Source organism: Lytechinus pictus, chromosome 8 (assembly GCF_037042905.1).
Source record: "Lytechinus pictus isolate F3 Inbred chromosome 8, Lp3.0, whole genome shotgun sequence".
Classification (NCBI taxonomy): Eukaryota; Metazoa; Echinodermata; class Echinoidea; order Temnopleuroida; family Toxopneustidae; genus Lytechinus; species Lytechinus pictus.
In genome coordinates, this window is record NC_087252.1 from 6,264,236 (window position 1) to 6,278,630 (window position 14,395).

The 14,395-nt window shown below is 37.0% G+C and overlaps 1 long non-coding RNA gene across 1 annotated transcript; it reads right to left on the reverse strand.

Moving 5' to 3' along the window:
• Positions 1 to 5,575: 5,575 nt before the first annotated feature.
• LOC129266140 (uncharacterized) lies at positions 5,576 to 11,403 on the reverse strand. The gene is made up of 5 exons (XR_008585048.2): positions 11,363 to 11,403; positions 9,258 to 9,360; positions 8,351 to 8,485; positions 7,238 to 7,353; positions 5,576 to 6,734 (listed from the first exon to the last, which is right to left on the reverse strand). It is a non-coding gene; the product is annotated as an uncharacterized LOC129266140 (long non-coding RNA).
• Between the last annotated feature and the right edge of the window lie 2,992 nt (positions 11,404 to 14,395).

Consider the following 14,395-nt stretch of genomic DNA (forward strand, 5'->3'; position numbering starts at 1 on the left):
TCCTTGGTCCCCCAATTTCAACGGCACCTTCAACATACCTGTCCATAGCTGAGGTGCGAAAAATGATGTCCAGCATCTCAGTTAGATCAAAATTAGGGCGCCTTATCGCCCTTAATGCACCAGAAAGGGGATCGGCACGCAGCACCTGTATCAGTATTATTTTCTCAGGGTCGAGGGCTGAAGCCAGTCGGGCAAGCTGCGCCTGGAGCGTTTGCCTGAATGATGTACAATTACAAAGAGAAGGGATTAAAATCTCATAATAAAATGATTAGGTAATTGTTGGTGCATTTTTGTGTACCATATTCAGATCTTGGCCCTAGATGAGTGAATCATCAACCAATTTTGCCAACATGAAGGTATATGAATACTCTTATTAAGCTTCATTTTATTTCATTTATCAGTAAAGGTGGCAAATGAAACACAATCCGTCGAGATTTTTTTAAGTTAAAACCTACCATTTTCACAGAAAGCATGGCAAGAGTTCCATATGCACATACCGCCCAGGCAAGCAAAACAAATTTTATGTCGTGAATAATTCGCGACGGAATTGGAGACGTGAATTTCGTCGTGAATCTTCGTGATTTGGTCTATTTGCGATGTCCCTTCAGGGCCACCATACAAAATGTGCAATTTTTACTTGTAATAATGTTCTTGAGTAGATTCCAGTTTTAGGTGCCTCTTTAATGCACTCTTAAAGTGAGGAAAATTTGTAACAGCTTTTACTTGATTAGGAAGAGCATTCAAAAATTGGATGCCATTAAAATAAAAAGTGTTCCCTATATGACCCTTATGTTTCGCTAATACAAAATTAAAATTACTATTTCATCCAAACACAAGACTTAGCTGCTTCTCATCTGAAAGTCATTTTAGTCTTGCATGTAGAACCACATTCTTTGCTATTGCTTCAGGAGTACAGAAAAGTAAGGTGAAATTCCCATCTTCGAATTCTTACTTTTCCATTCTTGGCATATTACTTTTGAAATGAATACATTTTATGCTATTCTTCTGCCACTCGAGTAGTTGGTCCTCTCTATTAGACCTACAAGGGACTTATATGCCAGGGTAAAAAAAAAACATTGAAATGTCAGCCATGAATTGTAATAAGGTGAGTTAGGGGTGGGGAACTGGTTTCAAAGTTCCATCAATGTAGACAGTGGTTACCTGCATGTTAAAGGGGACAATAGTAAACTATAGTCATAAGAAAAATAGTCAAGATAGATGATGGTTGCATAAAATGGCTGCCTGAGCAATTGTGAACTATCTGACATGGTAACATGGAAAGTAGTCAGTCAGGAAAGGTGCACGCATAAAGACACAACGACACCTTCCACAAGTGAATTAACCTCCTCCCAATCACTGTTGAAGGGTCTTCCACAATCCTCTTGACATCTGTCTTTACTGTTGAACTCCTCACATTACTCATCAATGCCACACGACTTTCTTGGAGCTTTTGTCCATCATGCAACCTCTTATTGATAGAAAATAATTCTGCTGGTGCTTTTTGCTGAATTACCTTCTTGCATTTATTTCAAGTTCTTTCTTGCCTCTCTATTTCTCTGCATTTTCCATGTCCTATGCCCAAGCTAACTTGACAAATTTACTAGTTGGGGCAGGTATGGGACAATCCTGTCAAGTGAAGGCAGATGTGTATGTTTTTGGCTTACACAGTCTGGGTATGATACTGTTAACACTAACTAGGCCGGGCTTTTTTGGCTGTTCTGTTGGGGGGGGGGGGGTTGATTCAACCCCCCCCTGAGATCTTGGCTGCCGATCTCGCGAGCGCCGCAAAAATTTGCACGCTGGTAGTGTGCGATGTAATCTACAAGGCTGTATGGTAAAATTTTCCAAAATAATGAGATTTTATTTTATATGAATTAATTATGCTAATTTATGCATAAATCATACTTTTTGCTCTAATTCACTAAATAAAGCTCCTAGAATGCTAATTTTTGGTAAAAATATTCTTTGTAGCATTCTTAACAATGGCAATTGAAAAAAACTTCGGTTTGGAAATCAATTTCTTATGTATTTTATTGTTTTATGAATTTCTTATGTACTTCTTTGTTTTTCAACCTTTTGTTTTTCTTTGTTTTTTTCACCAGATTTATTGCACAAACTTTTTGAAGCATAATTATGCTAAAATCAATTGCTTTCAGCTGTTTAAAGTAAAAATAATCATATCTTTATGAATAAGATGAGAAAACTCAATTTGCATTGACTTTGTACACAAAATCATGTTCTGGAACAATTTTTGGTCTGACATGCACTTACAAAATGTTGCGTAATTTCGGAACCGCGTACCCGGGCGTCGTAAATTTGGTCTCAAAAGATGCGCATGACTTAAAGGTATAAACTCTGCGAGTGGCGTGGTCAAAAAATTTCGCGCGGCAGAATGATCGCAGAAAATGTTGAGGGGGGTTGATTCAACCCCCCCCCCCCCCCCCCCCGGCCATTTTAGGGTTAAAGGTGGCAACAAATTGAATGTTGGCACTTTCAATTTACGATCTCGACCACCGTCTTTTTAAGTTGCCCCCAATGTGAAATCAGATGAGATCAGGAGTATCACAATAACATACTTTTGAGCCTGTATCAGCCAGCCCATTAGGTGTCACCATGGCAACCAAGGTAAAGGCAGCAAGACCCGCTTACGACACCTCCAACCACAATTTTACTCATCATTACAGCAATACCATCTTATAGACATTTTTAATGTCCAGTGCATTGATGTGAGATGTTCAATTTTAGTTCAAGTAAATAAAAGTGTGTAAAGCAAATGAACATTAAAACTCACATGTTCCTTGCCATATAGTGATTTCATCCCTACAATAAACTTCTACAAAGCCATTTCAGCCTGATGTATCATTGTCATATTGTCATTGTCTTGTAACAACATATGGATTACAAGTGCAACTGAACACCATTGTTTAAAATATTGTGCCAGTAACATTTTACAGAGGATGATTGGTGAGAAGTACAAAAGAAATGACTTCTACTCTGAAGCTTTCCTGCAACTCCTGGTGGGTGTTTCATAAAGCTGTTCGTAAGTTAAGAGCGACTTTAAGAACGACTGATGAACCTTTTCCTGTGGTAAATGGTATATTTATTGGCGTGGTTAAGCACGTAAGAAAGGTTCACCAGTCGTTCATAAAGTTGCTCTTACCTTACGAACAGCTTTATGAAACGGCCCCCTGGGCCCCGTTGCATAAAACTTTTGCCGGAGTTTTTTACGGCAAAAAATCAGGAAACTACGGCAAAAAAAAATTTGCCGGAGTTTTCCATTGCATAAAACTTTGCCGGAGTTTTTTACGGCAAAACTTAAAAAAAACTCCGGCAAATCAAGCGGGTTTTTGCCGTAGCTCCTGTACCAACGGCAAAGTCCTAAAAACTCCGGCAAAACTATTTCAAGGCAGCTGCTCAGGATCTGTCCCAAGTACCATATACAGTATTCACCTGTCTACGGCTTCAAGAATAATTAGAAGGGTGACATAAGCCTTGTATAGGCTACGCAATAAGGTAATTACAGAAAATTTCATTTAATTTAGCAAAAATAGGGCCTAGGAAGATCTAGATTTTAAGTGAAGTGGGGGTAATAATAGTTGGTGGTTTAATTTTTTAAAATTTATCAACCCTGTGACAGCTCAATAATAAAAATCTTCTAAGATAGAATCTAGTTCTAGTTTAAGTAAATCTATATGATTATAGTGTTTTTGAAAAGTTATGCTGTGAATAGAGCGATGCAGTTGGACTAAACCCTTTAAATTACTCAAAACATAAGGCTTTAAAGTTGAACTTGAACTTAGGCAGTCTGCTCTTTTTCTTTGCTACCTACCGTGACCTTTATCGCCAAAGCCTCCGGCTGGCGAGTTGGCCGCTGGTTCAACCTCTATGCGATATGCGACGATGTGTTGTTAGAGTACCTCCTAAGCCGCCTCTATTTTTGCTGTTTTTTACCATTTAACCATCTTTGTAAATCCAAATATGTACAAGTTCTATAAGACATGCCAATAAATACTACCCTAAATCAACTGAAATACTCAGAAGTATGAGCTTACTTTATTTTAACGATTGAACAGACTTGTACTGCAAGTTCAATTTTACGAGGAAAACTTGAATAGCAGTCGATACGGCCTAGTCCCACACTTGCAAAAATAAGTTGGAACTTCAAAGTAAGGTTAGGACGCGCCCATTGGACATCTTAATTTCTCACCTTTGCCAGTCTCATTTTTCTTTAACAGGTCATAAAAACTGGGTGATGATTGAGAAGGAGGGGCATGCCGGAGGAGGTCTATCTTTCACTCAAAACAGACCTAACTTATATTTTTCTTCCCCGTCGCTCGGCTTGCTCCAGTCCAAGACAGACGACGATCGAGCACGTAAACAAAAGGGGAAATGAAATATCCGACTGATATATTTATCAAAACTTACACTATATGTACAGTGACCCGAAATTTGTGTGGATTCCTTTTTAATTTCACACTTGTGTCTACATGTATGTGATAGAAGGCTGGGAACAAAATGTAATAAAGTAAGAAAAACTAGCCATCATCGAAAGTTCCTGAACGGGGACAACTGAGAGATGTTTTATTTTTTCTTTGTGGTTGCTTTATAAAACCCAGGAATGAAACTCAATTAATGATAACCTCCATGATGGGACGAAACTGTTCCTGAACATCTAACATACAATGAGAGAGAGAGAGAAAGAGAGATAGCAAGAGGGGGATTATTCTGGAAGAAGGGGGGGGGGGTATACAGCCTAGGTCTACACATTGTATTTACATTGGATGAAAATATGTATATCCAAATTATTTGACAAGGAACAAATAATTAAATTCATCAATTCAATCACACCACCCCCTCCTCAATGCCATTATTCAAAACATTATAATATTGTTAGAAAAAGTGGAGGAAAACATTTTGTATCACATTTGTCCATAATATTTCAAAAAGCTTCTTTTTTGTTGTTGTTGCTTTCTCGGCAATGTTAAAAATATTTCCAAAATATCAAAATTAGCAATTTCATAAAACATAGATCCATAGTGTTAAAGGTGTGGCAATTATATGGGGGGGGGCGAACAAGACTTGATGTTTTTCTTGGTAATATTTTATGTAACAATCAAGAATATTTTCCTTTATGGGCCAAGAGGGATGGTGCAATTGTAGTTTTATAGTCGGAGGCCAACCTAAAGGTTAAATCATTCTTTTTCTGTCAATTAAAATATCAGTCACACAAATCAGACATCTCTTTCTTAATAATTCTCCTTTCTTTCTTTTTCTTCCTCTTCTCTCTCCCTTTCTCCTTTTTAAACAATTTAATTCTGAATTATATATTTAAAATAATTTAATTTGCAATTGAGAATGGGGAACACTCATCACTTATTAAGAACAGTTTTCTTCTCTCAATTAAATTACGGTCACGCAACTCAGACGTCTCTTTCTTAATACTTTCTTTCTTTTTCTATCTCTTCTCTTGCAATTTATCCTCTTTTAAACAATTCATTTCTCATTGAATTATACATTTAAAATAATTTTATTCGCAATCACTTATTAAGAACAGTCAGAGTGACAGTCAAAAGAACTCGTTATGAACCATTATAATACTTTGAATTTATTTTATCAAGTCATATTTTAATTTCAATGCTAACAGTATCCCATACCCTTATATGCGTATTGAAAGATGTGATTGAATGTTGACAAGGTCCCTTTTCTTTTAAATCAACATAACATTACCATTGGAAAACGTTTTGCAGATGGCGAATTGCAAGGCATCCTGTTGGGTAATGCAGGATATAGATTGGAACTATGGCTAATGACACCAGTGTGAGATCCACAATGCTGACAGATCATATAACAGACTTGCAATATGAACATGTATAAATAAACTTTAAAACTGTTCTTGCACAGGGATTCCCATCAAGATTTCAGAACCTAAATTTTTATGTTGCATTGCAAGGCATTTGTTCAAATTCTACCGCAGTATTGAATGAATAACATTATGAGATGAGAATAAAGTTCAAGTTTAACTTTCTCAATCCTGAAGAATGTAGTCTTCGTCATTTTTTTGTTCAAAATTATGAGGCAATGACATCAACAACTTATGCCTAGGTCACATTCGCCAGCCGGTGGCATTATGGCGAGTCGAAATCAACCATTTTACTCATCCTTGTACCAGCTTCACGTAGGTGGTTCGTATAGTAATACATAAAACGACTGATTTCAACTCGCCGTAAGGCCACCAAATGTGACCAAGGTATAACTCATTTTCATATTACTTGCTAAAATATATGCTTTTGGAAATTGCTAAAGTTCAAGGTGATTTACTTCATATTCTAAAAACAATATTCAACAGGTTTCCAGTTTAAAAAAAATGCAGAGAAAGTTGCATTGTTCAATGTTACTACAGATTTCCATTAACAAACTGCTGCAAACAATTGTGGATAATTACAAAAATCAACATGGATGATTTTAAATGTTTGCAGCATAGCTTGCTGCATTCTGAGCGTCTCCTGCTGAACTTGCTGCAGATCCATGCTCCTGGTAATTGGTGTGCTGGTCACAACAGCTAGAGCACCTTCTCTTCTCTTATGCTGGGTGTCATCTTGGCGTCCTACACAATCAACTAGACCCCATCTACCCTGGATGTCAATGGTGCCCCAGATTAGCTTGAGGCTCCGCCTTAACCTCCTTTTCCTCCTCTGGCTTTCCCATGTCCAGAAGCAGGCTGCCTTATTTGAAAGCTGCACATCAAGAAAATAATATTTGACTTAACTTTTATTACATCTTCAACCATTCCGCATTGATTTTTTTTTAATTGACTTACTATGATTCAACATTTTTATTTCATTTTGGAAATCTTAAATCATTTACCAACTCTGAACAAAAATCCCTCAATCTGGCAATAGTAGTTGAAGCTACTTACTATTCCTTGCTTAAATTTTCATGAGGAAAGAAAAACTATCCCCTTTAAAATTCAGATTTAATTAATTCAAAATGAATGATAGTAATTCTATGGGTTAGGGATAATTATTCTAGGTTTTAAAAAATCTGAATTTTTCATTGTAAACCAGTTTGCCTATTTCTATAGGGAGAACCATCTTGTACAAATTTCAATCGAAATTATGCTCATTTTTCGAGAAAAATGAATGAAAGAATATAGCAAAATTAATACAATGATCCTTAGGTATATATATTTTCAACTTTGTTATGCATTTGTGTGATAAATCTTTTATGTAAAACTAACCAGTTGCTCAGATGCCCCAGTCTCTGTCTCCTGGCCATGGACCCAATGCTTGGCCTTGTCCCTCATGGCTGCCAGCACAATCTCCATATTTGGCTTCACTTTACCAAACTGTCCACCTAAAGATTTAACAAAGTGCAGTAATGCCACAATTATAAATGTTCTCAATGCAAACAGGGATCACAGCAGAAGGATCTTAAAAAACTATGAAGGGTGATTTTGACTTGCCTCACCCCAGGCGCAGATCCAGGAATTTCCAAAAGGAGGGGCACTTTTGTCCAGAAAATGATGACAACCAAAAAAAAAAGGTCATCACTTGCATATATACACGGTACTTTCAACAATTTTTTTGGGGGGTGTACCCCCCCCCAGATCTGCGCCTACCAACCCCCCCCCCACAAACACAGGGGATCTAGGCCAAAGAAGAATCTGTCAATAACAAATTTTGAAGTCACTACACACAGAACTGTTCAGTTATGAAGTTTTCCACAAATGCAACAATTTAATTACTGTATGACTGAAATAGACAAAGAAGAATACTTGTTTTTTAATTAGTATTTAGCCGTGAAACCAATCCATCCTTAACCCGTTGAGGATCATGGGGGTACATTTGTAAGTTTCGAAATTTATGCATCCGCCATTGCGACATCAAAAGATAAAAATATTAAACACACAAATTTGCCAACGATCTCTGGTGAATTTTTACATTTGACCTAACCTGATCATTGTCACTCCCAAATATATATTTGCCAAGTTGAAGTTGAACCATCAAAGGGTACTTTATTTATCACAGGAACGATGTATATTCAGGTGAACACGGCATGCCACCTTTGACCATGATACCCTCAAAATAATTAAAGTATAATCAATCCTACATGCATTCTTGGACAAAGTTTGTAATCAAACATTTCTTTAATTTAAGAAAGACAGGATGGCCAGACAACCCCGAAACCTGTCCTCGGACCCACCTCCGGTGGGTGGATGTAAAAAAATTCTAGATATTTTGGATTAGTTGCATGACAATTACAACAAAATAAAATTTAAGAGATAGTGATCTTTAATTCTTCTTGATGCATATAAAATATATTCTTAACTCTTATAAATAAAAATACGTACCAGTCTTTGTCTGATTCCTAGCATAATCATTCACTCTTTTGTTAGATCACTCCAAGACCACCTCAGGTTGGAGGCAGTCCAACCTGGGCAGCCAATAGCATCTCCACACAGGCTCTCTGTCTGGTTTCTGCAAACCTTTATTTAAAATGCAAACACAAACAAATCATAAAATAGGTATATGCTATATATAAATTGAAAAGACACTCTGCACTTTATGTCAAGAATGTCTAAATTTATTTGACAAAAAATCTCATTTCATGGCATATAATTAATATTATTTATCTACTTTGTAAGTTATCAAAATTTAAAATTGCAATCTATTAATGTAACTAGAGTTCAAATCAGGAATTTATAAGAAAGATGTGTTGTACTCTTTCAGTTTTATTCCATGAAAATCTAAATCAAAACTTGTAATCGTAAGAAAATAAGATTTCATCATTTCCAATGGACATATCAAAGAAAAAAAAAATCAAAATCAATAATAATTTTCAAAGAATTGCAAGAGGTAATTAAATGAACTTAACTATTATTGATTCAGGTCTACACAATCACTAGCATAGCCAGGTGAGATTAGGTACATTTTCTATTTTTATTATTTTTTTTTTTTTGGGGGGGGGGGTGTATAAATTTAATAATCAACATGAGGATTCTTACTCACTATATGCCTGAAACAATTTTTTTTTCTTTCTATTCAAGAAGATGAAACCTTTTTTAAAAATTGTATTTTATAACTACTTATGTTCGACATTATCAGGCAGTAATGACTTCTTCTTCTTCATAAATATTCTTTTCACTTTGAGAAACTTTGCATCGAGATTACCAACATAAAATATAAGCCTGTCTATAAATACTTAAATTGGTAGCAATTAGAATTTTTGCTAATTTGAAATTAAGCTGTATATCTTACCCTTTTACATGGTGATTGCTAACCAACAGCCTTGTGTGGTTTCTTCTCAAAAAGTCACACATGCACTTGAGTTGCTCCAGTGTATATACCTCAACTATTTAAGCTGTTAGATATTGAATGAGAAAATAAATAATCCTATTAGAGAGTCACAAATTAAGACTAGATAAAGTCACACAAATATTTGCATTGAGATTACTTTCAGTATAAATTGTCAAATGAATATATATACTACTAGTAATATGTTTGTGGTGATTTAAACCATTACTAGGATAGAACATTTTGATGGTTGATTCCAATTGTTGGACTTATTACAGTGATTCAAACTTAACAGAAGAAAATTAGCTCAGTACAAACTGGAAAAAAAATATTTGGATTGATCATCGAAATTCCCTTTCAGATGATAAATAACCTAAAGGGATTTGTTCATTTCTTCAAAATAATTTAGATATGCAAATTTATATGAACTTAGAATATCCAAATTCCAAAACTGCAATTTTTTAATCATTTTTTATTTTCTATCTTAAACAAATAATCGATGATGCAATTGAGACCAAAATCAAAATTCTAGCCCCTTAAAAACCATAGTAATGCATGTTAAATACTAACAATACAACAATCCCATAGTCTCCATTCAGCCCCCAAATAACATTATATGTATGATTTGTTTCTCTGCAAGAATTTTTTTATGAAGGATTTTCAAGATTTTTACTTTAGTGGTCATCAGATCATTAATTTCAATTAATTGAAATAAATTGCAAAGTGTTAGATTATAACAAGCTTTAAATTGAGACCAATTTTTAATCTCTAGCCACTGTATAGATTCACGTTCACTGGCGTACATTTTTTTTTTTTTTTTGGGGGGGGGAGAGACTTGGGGCCATGGGGCCCCCATGGGGTAGACTATGGACCCTCTAAAATTTTCAAAAACAAAATAAAGGGGATAACAAAAATTTTGATTTTTGTATTAAAAAAAAATGTAAAAATGTTGGATTGCTCAGTTTTTATTAAAAAAATTTGCCCCCTACGCCATTATCAGTGTCAGGCCCCCTCAAAATTTTTGGCACATTGCGCTAAGTACTGTTCATGATCATGATGTCGCAATTTCACCTATAGCAGATCCAGGGAAAGGGGGTCAATTGGTACGAGTGCCTACCCCTATTCTATTTCAATTTTTTTAAGGGAAAAATTAAAGCCACCATTCAGAGTTGTCAAAATTTTTGGATCCAAGCACTGCACTGTCAAGCTCGTCAGGGGGGGGGGGGGGCAAAAGAGGTATTCAAGCTCGTCAGGGGGCATGGGGGGGGGCAAAAAAGGTCTTTCAAGCTCGTCAGGGAGGGGCGCAGGGATACGTCTTTTGCATGGGTGGTGGTTCGTCAGGGGGGGGCAGACTGCCCCCCTGCCCCCCCCCCCCCCCCCCCCTGTTGGTACGCTAGTGGCCTACATTCAACATGTACCTCACTCAGCCTCAGGGGCTTCGCGGTGAAGCCCTCAAACTGACTGACTGAAGTCTCAACTTCTTAAGAAAAAGTTAACTTAGATCTAGAATGTTGATTCTATGCCTAAAGTTAGATCTGAAAATTCGATCTAACTGTTGTAGGCCTAGAATCTAACCAACTTCAATTCAACTTGTCTGACTTGGTGACGACCGACAGTGACGGTGGTCCAATTAAGTTTGCAACTTTGCATTCAATTCTAACATGAAAAATTGATATGAAAAACATGAAATTGTCATGTACTGATACTAATCATAATGTAGAATGTGTGATCATAACAAGAGAAAAACGATAAATCGATAAATAAGCTTTCCAAACGTGTCGATGCAGTTGGTGGTTTCAGCTGTTGGCGCACCAAGTGCGACCAGCGCGGTCACATCACCATGCCCAAGCTCCGGCGGCAATAGACATGGCCGAGACGTAGACCCCGCAGGCGCTTGCGACACAAAAATGGAACGATTCAAACGTGTAAAAAAAATTAGTGAATCTCACTTTCACGGTGCGAGCACGGATTCAAAACAATACACAGATATTTTCGCAACTAATTAATCGACTTATAGTGATAAAAATAGCAAATATCAACACATTTCATTAAAAAAGTATCAAGCTCACCGTTCTGTGGAGTCTCCGTGATTTTTTCAGCAGCAGCAGATACCGATCGCGATATCGGCTGATATCGGCGTTCATCCTCGTTCAAGTTTATTCAGTCTTAAAAAACTCTGGCAACATAAAAAACTCTGGCAAAAGTTTGCCAGAGTTTTTTTGCCATGAAATTTTGACCGAATTTGAAACTCTGGCAAAAAACTAAGGTTTTTGCCATAGAAAAACTATGGCAAAAATAAGTCTGGCAAAAGTTTTATGCAACGGGGCCCTGGTATTGATTTGTCTGGGTCTTGACTTAATTCTCTTGGGGGCTTCATACTCAGAATTGTTACATCAAATTGGTAACTAAGAGTGCCCAGATACCATTCCTTCTTACGATAGCTACAGTCAAACCATAACTTGACAAACTGTCTCACAACACCAAGCAGAACACAGTGCATGTAATCTGGTACAAATCCAGTAACAATGTTGAAGAGAGGGAGAAAAAGAGGAAGCGAAGGACCTTTCACTCCACACACTGGTCTTTAACAAGAAGCTTGGAGCATGTATTCTTCCCAGTGTTCAGAAAGAATGAACATTACCTGCTCCGTTCTCTACAACTTCCCCAGAATGCAGGCATCAGTCACACCCATACTTCCCATTGAATTGCATACAGTTCCTCATGACTGGCGTTGGAGTTGCATGCAGCAGTTAAAAAAATCACATTTGAGGTTCTTGCTGCAGCAGATCAACCCAGTTGAATCCCTCATTGGCCAGGTGTTCTTCCTCTTCGACAAAAGATGTAAAAAATGTGTTCATGTCCTGTTTCTTTGGCCCAAACCACAGACCAGAAAACAGCACATTCTTGCCTCTTACCTCTGGTGGTACTTCATTGACCACAGCCTGTATTGGCCAGATTGAAAAGTCAGAATATTTTAAGACTGGTACCACATGAGCAAATTAGATCTGGGGCCAACTCAGGTTTCCCATCCTTGCTACATCTGCCCACTTCCTTCCAATAAGATATGACCTCACTTCTTGGGCTCCAGTGAATTACATTCATGATATCAGTGATTTGAACACCATGCCAAATGCCTTTGTTGTTACCAATACTTGCCTGCTCTGAAATGTAATTTGTACATGTATATCCTGTTGGATACCACCTTTTTGGATGTCAGTTACAGACACCTTGGCCCTCATGCAGCTCTTGTACAAATTACTTCCCTCGTGATTTTTTACATTCCAGATCCTCAACGTTGAGGCATCCTCTGAACTCCCCATAAATTCTACACACTTAGAATTACACTTTTAATTCACATCTTTCTTTATACGGATTTTAGCTTTGTGATTGACGCTCAGATGCATCCCTTCATCGTGCGTATAAAAGCATATATGATGCATCTGGCGGATCAAAAGTCTGAAAAACTCTTTCCTCGGTCCGCCAAGGTCGTCAGCACCCTCCCGGTTCCGTCCAAAGATGACTTGTGGAAAATGACATCTAACATCCCAGTAGCATCAAAATTAGGGCGCCTTATTGCCCTTAACGCGCCTGAAAGGGGGTCTGCACGCAGCACCCGTATAAGTATTACTTTGTCTGGGTCAAGGGCTGAAGCTAGTTGGGTAAGCTGCGCCTGGAGCGTTTGCCTGAATGATGTACAATTACAAAGAGAAGGGATTAAAATCTCATAATAAAATGATTAGTTAATTGTTGGTGCATTTTTGCCCACCTAATTCAGATCTTGGCCCTAGATGAGTGAATTATTAACCAAATTTGCCAACATGACTGTATATAAATACTCTTATAAAGCTTCATTTTATTTCATTTATCACAATCCGTCAAAAGGATCATGATTTGAAGTTAAAACCTGCTATTTTCACAGCCTGTGTCGACCAGATTGAAACTCCAGAGGATTTTAAGACTGGTACCACATGGGCAAAACAGATCTGGGGCCAACTCAGGTTTCCCATTCCTGCTACATCTGCCCACTTCCTGCCAATAAGATATGTCATCACTACTTGGGCTCCAATGAATTACATTCATGATATCAGTGAATTGAGCACCCATACCAAATGCCTTTGCCGTGACCGATACTTGTAGGAGGCTTGAAGTTGTTTAACAAATTTTCTTATCAATTTCATTGTCTTCTTCATAAGATTGACTTATGAGGTTTATTTTCTGTACATCAGGAAATAATTTCTTGTCTAAAGCCAGAATAGCATGATAGATGTATGGTTTGCGTTTGCAGCCAACAGTGTCTTGATGTGGAAGAGGTTCATCGTGGTGAAGGATTGAGTAGAAGAAATAAACAAAGCTGCATGCCTGTTTTGCAGCAATGGGGGGGCCTCACTCATGTGAAGCATTAAATCATTAGCATGATGAGCCATTTCTATTTCTGTTATGAAATTGTTTATAATCAAACCCTTGCTTGCTCACCTCCTTTAATTCAGGTACCTGGCGCAGACAATCAATTGTTTGGTGTTACTGACGTTGGTCTATTCGTCAACTTGCACCCAAATTTTGAACTTTGATTGATTTCTTGAAGTCTATCTTCCCAATTGTCCCCCACAACTCTTGAACACACTCTAGTTTAGCCTGCTCTGAAGAGTAATTTGTGTCCTCCTGTCAGCTGTAAAAGTTGGGAATCGGAAATGTTTAATAATTTATTTTCCTCTTTTATTTTTATCAGAATTTATTTATATAAACATTATTAGCATATATATGACAAGCACTAGTCAAACATTACTACCATATAAACAGTATATGAGTATGTTTGTATTAAGTCGTTTAAAACATTCATAAAATGAAAACAAAGCATGTTAAAAACATTAGATATTATAATAAGAATGACAGTCAAAATGAAAAATGATGGAACAAAATACAAATAACCAGATTATGAAAATATCATCACATTTATTGACCAACCAAACAAACTAGCTAGACTGCTTCAGTTACAGAATTGATAAAGTTTAAGCAATGGGAGGTCTTTTGATAGAAGTACAATAGATTTATAGACATTTTTAAAAATCAACTAAATCAACCGACGTTCATTGTTCATGACCCGC